Source organism: Hipposideros armiger, unplaced genomic scaffold (assembly GCF_001890085.2).
Source record: "Hipposideros armiger isolate ML-2016 unplaced genomic scaffold, ASM189008v1 scaffold_745, whole genome shotgun sequence".
Taxonomy (NCBI): domain Eukaryota; kingdom Metazoa; phylum Chordata; class Mammalia; order Chiroptera; family Hipposideridae; genus Hipposideros; species Hipposideros armiger.
The window spans coordinates 926,054-941,475 of NW_017732095.1; positions in this window are offsets into that span (position 1 = coordinate 926,054).

The following is a 15,422-nucleotide window of genomic DNA, read 5'->3' on the forward strand; positions in this document are numbered from 1 at the left end:
CTGCCTCTAGCGCTGTAGATTGCCGTTGCCTGGATTTGAACTTGGTGTGAATGGAATTCTACACTGTGTATTTGCTGTGGACTGAAGGTGTGTGTCCTAAAATGTTTATGTTGAATCCTGACCTACAGTGCGATAGCATTGGGAGGTGGGGCCTCTAGGGGGCAATGAGTTCATGAGGGTGCAGCCTCGTGAATAGGATTAGTGCCCTCGTAAAGGAGACCCCATAGGGTGCCTGGTCCCTTCGCCATGTGAGGGCACCGCGCAAAGGTGGTCGCCTGACCCAGGAAGCGGGTGGGCTCTCAGCATACACCCAGCGGGCCTCCGGGGCTGTGAGTAATAAATGTCTGCTGCGTGGCAGCCCGGGCCCCAGAGATTGTTCCTTAGTGTGCATCGTGTGGTGCCTTCTCATTACCGTGTGAGTGTACAACTTATGTGTCTCATTCCGCTGTTGGTGGAAGTTGGGTTGTGTCCAGTGTCCAGTGGTTTTGACTGGTGCAAATGTAAACATTTCTGTGTGTGTGTGTGTGTTGGTGCCTGTTTCTGCTGAGTGCACGCCGAGGAGGAGCTCAGCGTCACCAGAAATGACCGGACAAGAGAGGTAACGCGTCTGCGCTCCACACACACCCTCAGCATCTCACCGGCCCAGGTGGGTGTTTCCCCATGCCTGCTGCCTCTTCATGTGTCCTCTGGGCATTGGTGGCCTACTTTCCAAGTGCTTATTCAAGACTTTCGCCCTTTTGACTATTAGGGTTGTTTGTTTCTAATTCGTTTTGCAGAAGTTCTGGATATAATCCAACTAGGAGTCCTTTATCATATTTATTATGACTATGTCCTATTATGTAGCTTGTTTTTAGTGCTCTTCATAGTATTTTGATAAACAGAAGGTGTTAAATTTTATGCTGTCCAATTTGACATTTCTTGTATGGTCAGCACTTTTTGTGTCCTGTTTAAGAAATCGTTGCCTGTTCCAAGATCATAACGATATTCTCCTATATTCTTTATTAGCTTATGTTGTCTTATCCTTTTCACTGAGATCAACACTCTACCTGGAATTTGTTTGTCAGTGATATGAGGGAGGGGTTAGGATTTATCTCCCCCCATGAAGTAGAAGCTTAGATCATTGATGTTCAGCTGTTTCCTTTTCTAACACATGCACCAAAAACAGAATTTTCCTCTAGACCTTCTTTAGCTGCAGCAGCATTACTTGGACATGTTTTCAGTATGCAATTGGAAATATTTCCTAGTTTCTGTTATGGTTTATTCTGCTGTACCACACATGTGCAAGTGTGTGGCTTAATTCAAATAGGTATTTTTTCTTACTGATCTCTAGCTTAATTTCACTGTGGTCAGAGAAGAAACAGTGATTTCATTCCCTTGAAATGGCTGATCTTGTTTTGTGACTCAACATATGTCAGCTGTAAGCATAGGAACTTGAGTGTGTCCTGCTGATGAGTGCGGAGCTCTAAATGTGTCATGTAGACCGTGTTGTTCAGATAGTTGGACTTGACTGATATTTTTGTCTGCTGTTCTAGCTACTGAGAGGAAGGATTTAAATTCTGCGCCTTCATCTGCTCAGGCTGCCATATCAAAATACCATAAGCTGGCTGGCTTACACACCAGGAATTTATTTCTCAGGAATTCAGTTCTGGAGGCTGGGAGTCCAAGATCCAGGTTCTGGCCAGTCCGGTTCCTGCCCTCTCTCTGGCTTGCAGACCGCCGCTTCTCACTGTCCTCAACTGGAGAGGAGCGAGAGAGTGAGCTCGCTAGTGTCTGTTCTCACAAGGCCACTAATCCTGTGGGATGGGGGCTCCACCTTCATGAACTTTCTTAACCTTAATTCTTCCTTGAAGCCTCTATCCCCAAATACAGTCACATTGGGGGTTAGGGCTTTGCTGTATGAATGTCTGCACCCCCCAGAGTTCGTATGTTGAGTCCTGACCCCCCTCCCATGTGATGGCATAAGGAGATGGGGCCTTTGGGAGGTGCTTGGGTCACGAGGGAGGGGCCCATGATGGAATTAGCGCCCTTATGAAAGGGAGCACCTTCATCTCTCACACCATGTGAGGACTCAGTGACAAGCTGCTGTCTGTGAACCAGGAAGTGACCCCTTACCACACACCGAGTCTGCCGGGGACACTGACTCCAGACTGGGAGATGTAAATGTCTATCGTTTACGAGCCTCCCAGTCTGTGTTTTGTGTTGGAGCATCTGGAACAGACTATGACAGGCCTCAGCATACACATTTTGGAGAGGGACACAGTGGAGTCCATGGCATTCGGCCCCCATCTCCAAAACTCATGTCCTCCTCACATGCAAAATGCATTCAGAGTCTTACCTCCAGCGTCAACTCTGAAGTCCAACGTGTCTTGTAAAGATCTAAACTGGATGTGTGTGAGACTCAGGCAGGGCTCACCCGGGGCAGCGTGCCGCCCCACCTGTGAGCTTGTGGAAACAGACAAGTTAGGTGCTTCTGAGACATGATAGGACCGGGTAGGACAGACATTCCCATGCCAGAAGGAGAACTCGGGAAGAGCAGAGGGCGTCGTGCAGGACCTGGTGGCAGAGTCCATAAGCATCTGAGGCTGGACAAGAATTCTCTGGTTTGCTGCTCTACTTCCAGACCCACTGGGCCTTTCAGCTCGGACCCCACAAGCAGCTCTGTGAGGCCCCCGCCACCCCGGAACACTGGGTGGGGTCATCCAGCTGCCCTGAAACCAGAGGGGCAGCCCTAGCCTTTCAGGGGAAACAGCCCAACCTCCTGGGCCTGTGGTGAGGGGGGCAGCGCTGGTGACCTCCAGGGCCAGGATCTCCCTTTCCTTGAAAGATGACAGCTGCTGTTCACAGCTGAAGAATCCAAAGATACTATGTCTTTTCTTTCTGCTTTTAATATTTGCTCCTTGTTTTTGGTTTTCAGCCATTGTCTCTTTTTCTTTCTAAATAGCCAGGAGTTCACAGAACTTCTCTGTGGGTTGATACCCACATCAGTCTTAGAAAATTCTTGATTATTGTTTTACATGTGGTTTTGCCCAATGTTCTCTCTTTTCTGTATTAGTTCCAATTCTGCGTTTGTTAGAAAACTTCGCACTGAGCCCCCACATGCCTCCTAATTCTTCCTTCTGGACAGCTGTGCCTCTATTTTGATAGTTTTTATTCACCCATTCTCCACTTCTGCCCTCTCTTCCGCTGTATCTAACCCTGGGCTCCTGGGGCACCACCCTGGTAACTGCCATGGGGCACATGGATACTCAGGACACACAGCTCCTGCCTTTTTTTTCAACACCTGGGAAACACGAAGCAGACATTCTAGTGAGCTTTCAACCTAGGGGACAGGTGGGGCCAATCCAGACTTAAGCCAGCAGGACGGAACTTTTCTTGGAGCTGTGAGCAAGAGGCACAGCGTAGAGGATTTGCCCGAGCTGGTGTGGAGAGCTGCCTGCTGTTACGGGACATCTGTAGAAGCTAGTGAGAGCCTGTCATTGTGACCCTTGGAAATGTAAGGAGTAGAGTGGCCCCTGGCATGCAGTCATCAGGGGATGACTGGGGACCTTCCGTAGCACCACTGAAAGCCGGTGGGGGGTGGCGGGTGAGCCAACAGGGTACCGAGATGGAGATGGGACTGTCAACTGTACTTGAGCGATGTGGATGGGAGGAAGGAAAAGTCGCCTCTGCAGGTGCAGCCAGAGCATTTTTGTGTAGTTTGGAGGTCTTCCAGAGGGAGAAATTGACGCTTCCTGAGGAGGCCAGGTGGGAGCTCAAGGAGTGCCCAGTCCTCTGTGATGGCCATGTGCAGGAAGCTGGGGCTGTGCTTAGGCACATGGAGACCTCACGGGAGGTCTGTGTCCCTCTGCAGACAGTGAGGAAGTTCCAGGAGAGGGGAAAGGTCGTGAGTAACAGCCCAGGGGTCACACGGGAGCAGCTTCTCTTCAGCAGGCTCAGCCTGGGGGTGGGAGGGCGCTTCACTGTGATCGGCACCGGGAGAGTGGGCAGTGGGCACGGAACTGGGGGTCCCTTCTCACCATCTACCCCCCAGCACACCCAGAATATCATATCTTAAATGGGGAAAACTGAGCACCAAAGGATTGGGGGAGTTGTGAAGGGTCTCTCCTCTGGCAGATCCTGTGACATGAGGTTCCTGTCAGAAACCAAAGATGCAGGAATGAGTGGTTCAGCAGGACGCTCACCTGGCCGAAGGCAGTGGGCACTGCAGCCCCTGCAGGCAGGAGCCCAGCCCGGGACCACAGGGCTTCCATCCATTCGGCCTCACTTCTCTTCATTCCTTCACATTCTCTGCAGCCGAGCCTGGGTGACCAGAAAACCCAGGCTGTGACGGCGGTCCTCAAGGGGAGCAGCTGATGAAGCGTCGCCTCCTGCTTTGGGCTAAGGTGTGTGTTGCCTGACAGCCAAATTCTATAAACACGTCCCCCTGCGTTTAGCCTCTAATCCCATTAGCTATGAGAGAAAAGCCTCGGTATGACCTATGACCGGAGGCAGTAATCTCTCTGAGGGAGTGCCTCGGTATGACCAGAGGCCGATAAGACTCCCTCTGAGGAGTGTCTCAAGGTGTATTGGGACCTGTTGGGACGCTAACAGTTAATCTCCTCTGGGAGGACACAGTAACAAGGTGTCCTGGGGCTATGTGGTGGATATGTGAAGGCATAGCATATGCTGGAACATAATGGATGTTAATAGATAAGGCTTTGAGGCACAGACCTCCAACGGATGTTAATCTGATCAACAGCAGTTTTACTTCTCAATAAAAACCAAGCGTTGACCTGATTCGGTGGCTCAGTCTATCTCTGAAGGCTGAGTCCCTTGGTCACGCACTTAAATATTACTTCTGTCTCTGTCTTTCTTTATTCAATCTGCACCGCCCCTCTCGTGTCCCATTTGCCCTTGCCACGCTGGACGTGACAGGTGTGACCCCGACTGGAGTCAAAATGCATGTTTGTCCTCTGAACACATATCCACGTCCACAAGTGTGATGACAGAGCCAACATATTGCTTCACTATAATGAGGTGTTTTTTTTTTGTCTTTTTTGTTTTGTTTTGTTTTTTTAGCTGAGCCATCCTGCCACCTGTTGGCAGCTCAGTGGCTGCTCAGCTCGGGCTGGACTCGAACCGCTGTTGCTCAGAGCTCAAACCTTTGAGCGAGCTCTTAACCAACTGAGCCACTCGGCCGGCCCAAATGAGTTTTAATTAGACAATAGATGCAACCGAAAAGTTCCCCATTTCTAAAAATGAAATTTAAAAAAGACTTAGAAGGGAAGGCCAGTTATGATACACAAAATTGGAGAGCCTACTTTTCTAGAATTCAGTTTCTAGTCACAATCACATCCAACTGATCATATTTCTGAATCCAGTCACATCCTCAGCACATCTGTGTGCTGCCACAGCAGTAACACGCAGGTGGCCGTCTGGGCCGTGGGGCTGAACGGGCCAGGGCCCCTCCGGTGCCCAGATCCTTGGGCCTGCTAGCCAACACTGCCCACCTCCCCTCCCTGAACAACCCCTGCCTCCCCAGACTGACAGCTGTACTTTCTCTATCCAAGAAAAGCAAGCAACTGCAAGAGACTTCACACTCAGAACAAAACCAACAAACAGCAGATCAGGTGGTGACCTACAAAGAGAAGGCTCTGGATGTTTATACAAGGAGGACTGAGGCTGATGGTCTTGGGGCAATTCACAGGGTGCTTAGAGGAGGCATGTCTGAGGAGGTGACCTGGGGAAAGTGGGCCGTGTGGACAGGGGTAGCCATGCAAAGGCCCTGGAGTGAGGATGCCCAGCAGCCTCTGGATGTGCCCCCCAGATCTGAGCACGTCGGAGCCTCCAGGCAAAGCCACAGAGCTTCAGAGACACGTCTTATGCCATTCAGAGTCTGAATAGTCTTTGAGTGCCACAATTCCTGTAGCCCCACTGGGGACCGACTCCCAGCCCTCATTGTCCTAGCCACCAATTCCCTTCCCGTGTTGGAAGCAAACACAAACAAAGTCGTTGGTCCGTGTGCCAGCGGTCTGTCATTGAACACCAGGGTCACACTGTGACCAGTGAGATGCTCACATTGAAAGGCCCTGGACGTGTTTGCTCCAGGACCTTTGTGAGTTACCCACTGGCACCCCTAAAGTCTTTCCCACCTGCTAGCAAAGTCACTGAATTTCCTAAGCACATGGGTGGCCTGTCAGAAAGGGCACGGCTGCCTGGAGCTCTTCTTCAGACAGGAGGGGTGGCCGGTGGCCTGTCTTGCTACCACCCAGGAACTGAAGGCCCTGCCACATGGTGGTGCTGACACTGCCCCCCCCCCCCCCCCCCCCCCCCCCCCCCCCGCTCACTCTTGGGAAGCAGAACAAATTTTTCTTGCCTTCATTCCTAAACATAAATGGTAGTCAAGGCTTTCTAAAGATACAGACAACCCCACAGCTACCAAAAACAAAGGATCAAAATGAAGAGGCCATTAAAGCAAGAGGAGAGAATTTTACAAGGGCTCTGAGTACCCTCAGACACTGAAGAAGTGATCGCAGCCACAGAACAGAAAAAGAAATGAGTCTGAGGAGAAGAAAGTTTGTACAGCTTTTTGGAAAGTTGTGAAATACAATATATTTACAGATAAAAAGCACAGTGCAGATGTTCTATTTACCAAATAATTACCAAATGAACCCCTCCCTGGTAACCACCAACCAGACCCAGAAATAGATTTCTGTGGCCCTCCAAGCCCCATGGGAATCTGAGCAAGTGTAGTCCCAAGATGAATAAAATGGCTGGAAAAATAAAGCCAGGAATTCTGTCAGAGTGCAGAGAGAGAAGAGGGACCAAGAAGAGATCAGAGTCCCCACATCCATCAAACCAGGGGCGTCCTGGAGAACGGAGCAGAGGGAGCAGGGGAAAGGAGCTCTAGGAAGAGAATACTCGTAAGTGAATCAGAACGTGGGTCTTCAGACTGGAAGGACACTAAGGGCAAATGGGGGAAAGAAACTTCACCAGGGCAGTGCTCTTGCAATTTCAGAGCACACGTGGTCCGTGATACGTGGTGGTTGTAAAGGCTCCTGATGGGGGGAGTGGGGCACTGCCTACAAGGAGATAAGGAGGGCCAGACGGCCCCTCACTTTCACAGGCCATGTGATGGGGACACGAATCGACAGCCAGCCAAGTACAAGTGTAAGGGACAAATATGGCCATTTTCTGACCCAAAAGTGCCCCCTTCCTCCAAATCTCTGCTCACGTGTCACCTTCCAGAGCAGCCCTTCCTGTTCCCTCGCCACTGTGGCTCTTGGTCACCACACTGTTTCTTCCCACTAGTCGGTGACTACAGGTGCGTCTACCTAGTTGCTGTATGTTTCTTCACTAAACGTGAGTCATGCGAGGCAGGCATCTCTCCTGTCGTGTGCAGTGCCTGCCTCCTGGCGTGATCACTAAGTGAAAGAATTGTGTTTGTTCTGGGAGGAACAGACCCCCATGCAAACACAGACTTGGTCAAGGAGCCAAAAAACTAAACAAAACAGAAGTGAGCAAATAAGCCAGAAGACCTTCTCCTAAATCACTCTTAGGCCAGAGAGGGAATTAAAACCAAGGTTAGAGACAAAGGTTAGAAATAATGGCATCAACAATGGCACAAATAAGGACTTCAGGCATCGTCAAGCTGGCGTTCAAGCAGAAGTCGTGAATGTGTCACAGTTTCTTAAAGCAGATTTTTAAAGATGTGATTTACTTGCCATCCGTTTCACCCTCTGGAGTGTACAGTTCAATGGTGTTTGCTATATTCACAGCGCTGTACCATCCCCAGCATAGTCTAATTTTATTCTCCCTGTTAGCAGACACTCCCCATTCTCTCCCAGCCCCAGTCCCCGGCAACCATTAGTCTTCTTTCTGTCTCTATGGATTTGACTATTTTGGACATTTCATATAAAAGGAATCTTAGAATATGTGATAGTTTGTGACTGGCTCCTTTCTGTAGCATTATGTTTTCAAAGTCACATTACAGCATTATCAGAAGTTAAGTCCTTTGTATGGAAGAATGACACTCCAAGTTTGGCTTATCCATTCATCTTCTGGTGATCACGGGTTGTTTCCATGTTTTGGACTGTGAATATCAATGGACAAGTTTTTTGGAGAACATGTTTTCACTTCTCCTGGGTAGATACATAGGAGTGGAATTGCTGGGTCATACACATATAGTAACACTGTGTTTGACTTTTTGAGGCACTGAAAACCACTTTCCACAGTGGCTGCACCATTTCACATCCTACCAGCAATATATGATGGTTCCAGTTTCTCCACATCCTTTCCAGTATTTGTCCTGTCTTTAAAAAATTATGATTCTAGCCATTCTATTAAGATTTTTTCTTTTTTAAATTGGGGAATTGGGGGATGGGAACAGCGCTGGGGAATTGGGGGAAGGGGAACAGACAAGTTGCTGTCCTTTTTTGTTCTTCAGTCTAGTTGTGGAGGACGTTGCTTCACTGGCCCAAGTTGGCACCATCATTGCACTCTTTCCGGGCAAGGCAGATCAGTCACTGTCTTCTGGGCGGCCGCTCACTGCGGCTGCTGGCCACTCACGCTGGCTGCTGGCTACATACAGTAGCCCATGGCAACCCACTGCAGCAGGGGCTGCAGCCTACACTGTCGCCGGCGACTCACGGCACCCCAGCTCCAGGTTGAGCTGTTGTTCAGCATCTTAGCTGTAGAGGGCAGTGTCACTGGCCCTCATATGTGGGATCCGAACCGGGGCCCTCTGGCATCCCAAGCCAGCTCTTAACCAACGTGCCACTCGGCGGGCCCATCTAGCCATTCTATTAAGGCATGGCACCTCACTGTGGTTTTGTCGGGCATCTCCCTGACGGCTGGTGGTGCTGAGGCTTCTCACCAGCTCACTGGCCATTCGGTATCTTTTTGGAGGTTTGTCTCTTCAGATCCTTTGCCCACTTATTTATCTTCTTGTTATGAGTTGTAGGAATTCTTCATATATTCTGGATACAAATCCCTTATCAGATATGTGATTTACAAATATTTTTCCCATTCCGTGGGTTGTTCACTTTGTAGCACAAATATTTTTAATTTGGTGATATCCAATATATCTATTTTTTTCTTTTGTCACTTGAGCTTTTGGTACTATATCTAACAAACCATTGCTTAAGTTAAGATCATTAAGATTTACTCCTATGTTTTCATCTAAGAGTTTGTAATTTTAGTTTTTACATTTAGGCCTTGGACCCATTTTGAGTTATTTATTTATTTTTTCTGTGGAGTTATTTTTATGTATGACATAAGGAAAGTGTACCACTTCAATGTTTCACATGTGGATTTCCAGTCATCTCAACACCATTTGTTGTAAAGAATGTCTTTCCCCCACTGAATTGTCTTGGTGCCCTTGTGGAAAATCAGTCAGTCTCACATAAAATAAAATAGAATGATCCGATAAAATGATAAGATAAAAGACAGTGAAAATAAATGAAGCAACCATCAGCTTATGATAAAAGAAAAGAGAATAAAGGTAAATGCAGTAACCGTCAATTGAAGAAGTTTTAAAAATAGGCAAAGCATGAAGAAGACACACATAAAAATGAAAGCAGAAATTTATTTTGAAAGACAATAACAGAAAGATCTCAGGAAAATGCTCAAATATTTGGAAAGTAGACAACATACTTTTAAATAACCCATGGCTCAAAGAATAGGAGATTAGAATGGTTTTTTTTTATTTTTTTAGCTGAGCCATCCTGCTACCTGTTGGCAGCTCAGTGGCTGCTCAGCTCGGGCTGGACTCGAACCGCTGTTGCTCAGAGATCAGACTTTTGAGCGAGCTCTTAACCAACTGAGCCACTCGGCCGGCCCTCTAGAATGTATTTTTAACTGAAAGAAAATGAAAATATAACATCAAAATTTGGGGGACACATCTAAAGCAGCACTTGAGGGAAATTCATACCATTGGAAGTCTATATGACATACTTATTGCCACTGAACTAGACACTTAGAATGGTACATTTTTATAACAATTTTAAAAGTCTGTATTAGAAAAGAAGAAAGGCCTCAAAGTAAGGATCTCAGCCTCTACCTACCTAAAGAAACTAAAAGAGAAGAGCAGGTTAAACCCAAAGAAGTGGAATGAAGTAAATCATAAATATCAAAGGAGAAATCAATGAAACAGAAAACAATAAAATGATACAGGAAGTACGTGAAACCACAGCTGGTTCTGAGATTGAAGTGGATGAACCTCCAGCCACACGCAGGGAACAGCATTCAGCTTTCCCCGAGACCCTCTGATTCCGCCTGCTGCAGCCTGCCCTGGCCCTGCCTGCAGTTTGTACAAGTAGTGGCAACTGCCCTTCTAGTGCAAGGGGCCTCTGAAATCACCCTAGGACAGGCCTTGGAGGTTTCCACCTCCCACCAGGGTCCTTCTTACTGGGCCTCAAGGACCCCTGTTGGATGACAGGCAGCAGGATATTAAAATATCAGGTCCTGCTGTTAGAAAACCCCAACATTACCGTCCAAAGGTGCACCACCCTTCACCCTGCCACCTTATTGCCTTGCCCAGAGGAGGGCACCCCAGTATGCTCCTGTGAAGAAACCATCCCCTGTCTTATGCCTGCAGGAGAGGCGCAAAGGACCAGCCACCAGAAAACTCAATGAGACTTGGTTTACTGATGGTAGCAGCTTAGTAAGAGAAGGAGTCGGGCATGCGGGATATGCCACAGTCACCGCATTTGAAACCATAGAGGCCAAAGCCCTGCCCCCTGGGACTTCGTCTCAATTAGCTGAATTAGTCGCTCTAACTAGGACTTTACAGTTTGGAAGAGACAAAAGAATTAGTATGTACACAGACTCTAAAAATGCTTTCTTAGTGCTCCATGCCCATGCAGCCATCTGGAAAGAAGGAGGATTCCTCTCTCTCAAAGACACTTCTATAAAATAAGGACCTCAGGTATTATCCCTCCCAGAGGCCTGCATCTTCCTGAGGAGGTGGCAGTAATCCACTGCCAGGGACATCGAAAGGGACAGGATGAAATAGCTCAGGGAATCATGGGGCGGATCAGGCGGCCAAGGCAAAACGAAAGGGGGACTCATTCCTTCTTCACCGGGCCCCACTCTTCCCCCGCCATAGACCTCATAAGAGAAAAACTGGGCCATTCAGAGGGGAGACACCCTGAACCCCCAGGGTGGTATGATCTGATCAAAGCCTACACCTTCCACAGTCCCTCCAGGGGAAGTCACTTAGGGATGTCATGACCCTGTCGTGTTGGGCAAGACAAAGCACCGAACCTGCAGGGAAGTGCTCCCTGGAAAGGCAGTTAACCAGCTGTGTCTCGCCTGCGTGCTTTCTTTGGGTGCACAAACACCCCCAGAGGGGTGAGCCTCCCGTCCCCGCTCATGCAGCCCGGTCAGCGTCAGGAGGCCTGGCAATTAGATTTCACTCTGTTGCCTCCATGCAAAGCATTTAATACCTCTTGGTAATTTTTTTTTTTTTTTTAGCTGAGCCATCCTGCCACCTGTTGGCAGCTCAGCGGCAGCTCAGCTCGGGCCTGGAATCAAATCAGTGACCCTGTTGCTCAGAGCTCACACTCTTGAGTGAGCTTTTAACCAACTGAGCCACTCGGCCGGCCCTTACCTCTTGGTATTTATTGATGCCTTCACAGGGCGGGTAGAGGCATTTCCCACCTGAACAGAGAGGGCCCAAGAGGCTTCTAAGCAACTGCTAAAGAAAATCCTTCCTAGGTTTGGCCTATCCCGTCCCTTACAAAGTGACAACTGGACTGCTTTTACCTTATATATTACCCAACAGGTGGCTAAGGCCCTGGGGACAAGAGATGTCTTACATTCCTCATGGAGACCTCAGAGCTCCGGCAAGGTAGAAAGAGCAAACCAAACCCTTAGGAACATCCAAAGAAGCTCTGTCAAGAAACCTCTCCACCATGGCTTGACCTCCTACCAACAGCTCTGTTGCAGGTTCGAATATGTCCGCAGGCTTCCCTACAGCTCAGCCCTTATGAGGCTCCATGTGGGAGGGCCTTCCTCTCACACAACGTACTCTTAGATTCAGAGGCTACAAGTCTCCTTCGGTATGTCACCTTCTAGGACAGTTCCAGGAAGCCCTCAGGGCCTATGCACAAAAGGCTCTTCCCTCGCCTGCAAGGCAGAGCCCACCGTCACCAACCTGGTACCAACCTGGCAGCCAGATACGCGCCTCAGTCTTGGAAAGATGGCGCCCACACATCCCAACTGAGCCCCACTTGGAAGAGCCCCTTCACTGTGTTACTTTCTACCCCTACAGTTGTCAAGGTGGCAGGAGTCTCTAGCTGGATCCATCCATCACTCCCGGATAAAACCCTGGAAAGGTGATGAAGGAGAAGACTTGCCAACTGGATCCCAGCCCTCCTGAGAGCCTCTAGAGCAGCGGTTCTCAACCTTTCACAGCGGTCGCCTAAGACCATCAGAAAACACTTATTTTCGATGGTCTTAGGAACCGAGACACTGCTCCTCTATCCGTCTCCAGGCCCACATGCAGATACACCCACATACGAGTACCCGACGACCCCTGTGAAAGGGTCGTTTGACCCCCAAAGGGGTCGCGACCCGCAGGTTGAGAATCGCTATTCTAGAGGAACTCAAGTTACTATTCAAGAAAGTGCCGCCAAGTACTGATGACTAACCCCCTACTGCTACTTACTGGCTGATTTGTCTCTTAATCCTTATTCTTAATTTTTCTACCTGTGTCCCTCCTGGGTCCCCTACTAAATAATTTTTCTCATACACTTAGACTATATGGTCAACATGATATTCATCCTCGTAGTTCTAGTACATTCCCAGCCCTTTTGGGGGCAATGGGAGACTAACACCCTTGTAAACTTTTCCAACGTAACTGCAAAGGGACATGGCCGCTCTGACTGCTGGACGTGCCACACGCAGCCCGGAAACACCCCTCCTCTCCCCAGCTTCAGCCTGCCCATTTTAATCTGACTTACCTTTCTTTTAGGGGTCCCCAAGGAGTTCCCCAACAGCAGTACCTTGGTTGTCAGGTTAGACCCTTGAGCTACACATCTGGGCTGCATTCACCTCACCCCATTAGTTAATCGGTCTGATACAACTAGGGTCAGAATTCTCAACTGTGCATCCACGTCTAGCCCTTGTCACTTCTGTACATATTGAGAAGGAGGCCACCTCTCGTCTGACCAGTCCCCCTATTAGCCCATTACATTAGACATTTCTAGAAGGGACGTTCCAAATACCGCCCTCTGGTGTCCAGCTAGTCACAAAGCTCATGATGGGAAACAAAATACAAGCCCCAGGAATTGGGGCACATACTGGCAGGGACAGGCAACAACACCTTGGAAACGTTACCACGTACGTCCAAGAGCAGGATGGGTACCAATGGGACCCAGGGATGCTGGCCTGAGGGGAGGCCTTTTATCTCCCCAATGCAACATAGCCCCTCCTTGGGGACCAGGTCTGACCACATGGTTTAAGACCTCCTCCCACAATGAATTTGTAAACCCCATATTTATTTCTCTGAAGTCCTCCTCAAAATGAACTACCTGATGAAAAGTCTCCAGGTGCGGTCTACTGCCACCCTCCTATTGTCCTGGTTACACACGTATTGACACTTCTCAGTTTAAAGGACATTGCATCTTAAGGTTTTTAGACCTTCAGGGTATATCAATCATGGTTCATAACCCCCAACCCCTCCCTCCCCCGCCAGCCTCTGCAACCGGTATTGGGGCTGCTGATCATCTAGCAGCCCCTTTGGGAGGATGTGCCTATCATGAGGCTACTTTAACCAACCTAACAAGGTCCTTAGCCACCCTAGCTCAAGACATCGGAGACACCCTCCATAATCTCCAGGGGTCCCTCGATTCACTTGCAAATGTTGTCTTTGACAACTGACTAGCCCTTGATTACTTAGTAGCTGAACAAGGGGGAGTGTGTGCAGTAATTAATAAGATGTGCTTCACTTATATAAATGCCACCAGTCAAGTAGAAGAAGATATTAAAAATATATATAATCAGGCAGAATACCTTCATAGTTTTGTAAAGGAACGTCCAACGATGGACTCCATCTGGCAGGTCGTAAAAGACACTCTACCTTCCATGGTTTCTACCCTTATTAGGGCCTTTAGTTTGTATGTTGCTTCTACTACTATTCAGCCCATGTCTTTTTCATCTACTTGTCAAGTGTGCTTAGAGAGCCTCTGTAAGTCACCACATCTGGGGGCAGTGGGGTGCAAACCAAACATTTATTTTGCATGTAAAAGAGGCAACTCAGGAGGACTAGACCAAAAGGAACCCAGGTCTGAGAGCTTAAAGGTTAGGCATGGAAAGACCCCAGGGAGGCCTGCAGGGCCCAGACTGCAGTCTCCAGGGAGAGCTGGGGAGGCAGGCTGTGGTGGGATCCCGGGCTCTGGCCTGGGCGCTGGGGCCTTGGGGTCTTGGGGATGCCACTCCAGGTGCAGCATTTGCAAGGGGAGCTCAACAGCAGGCTCCTCGGGCAGCTTTGCTGTAACAGCCTCCACCCTGCACAGCTGGACCCATCTGGAGGTTTGGAGTAGAATGCCTCAGCTTTACCCTGGCAGAAGGGGTCTCATCCAAGGCTGGGTCCACTCTCAGGTCCAGAGGGTTTTTCTGTTGTGGACACTTAATTCCTGGGGGGCCAAAAGGCGTATATGGCAGACCTGGGAAAACAGTGAAGATTCAGCCCAGGACACCCCAAGAGACCCAAACCCATAGGCCATGCCCAACCCTGGGCTGGCAGCAGCTCAGCACCCCATACCCCACCTTCTCCTGTCTGACCTTCATCTTCAGTCTGTCAACACCCGTCTTTGACTAGTGTTGATGGAAAAGGGGCCACAGGTTAAACCTGACAAGCTCAGGAGACTGAAAATAGCCATATAAGATGGTGTGAGCATAAAAAAATTTCATAAGTAAGTGTGCCATGGCAGGAAGTCATGTCTTTATCCGAAAGCCACCTTTATAAAGTTAGTTTGTGCCTTTAATTGGGACTGTCTATAGCCTTTTTCACCTAAGACGACATCCTTGGAATGTCAGTCATCCCTTTTTCTATAAAAGAGCAGGAAAGTACAGAATCCCACATTGTTATTCTTCTCCCTTGATGAACGCCTCTATGTGAACTATTACTGTCCTGCACCTCCCTATGTGAAACCCCCATATTCTACCACCAATGGATTCCATGTAACCTGCTTCCTTTGATTCCATGTATAAAATAAGCTGCAAACCGCCATTTAATGGAGCATTTTCCCAATCCATTGAGATTTAGATTCCTGGCAAGTGTCATGAGTTTGGCTCAAATAAACACTTATTCATTTTCTCTTAGGCTGTATATTTTTCATCATTACTTGGCGTAGTCGGGAAGGATTCCAAAGAAGCCCTCCCATCTCAGGATCACCCTGTGGACCCGGATTCAGTGCTTGATACCAGCAGAGGCCCAT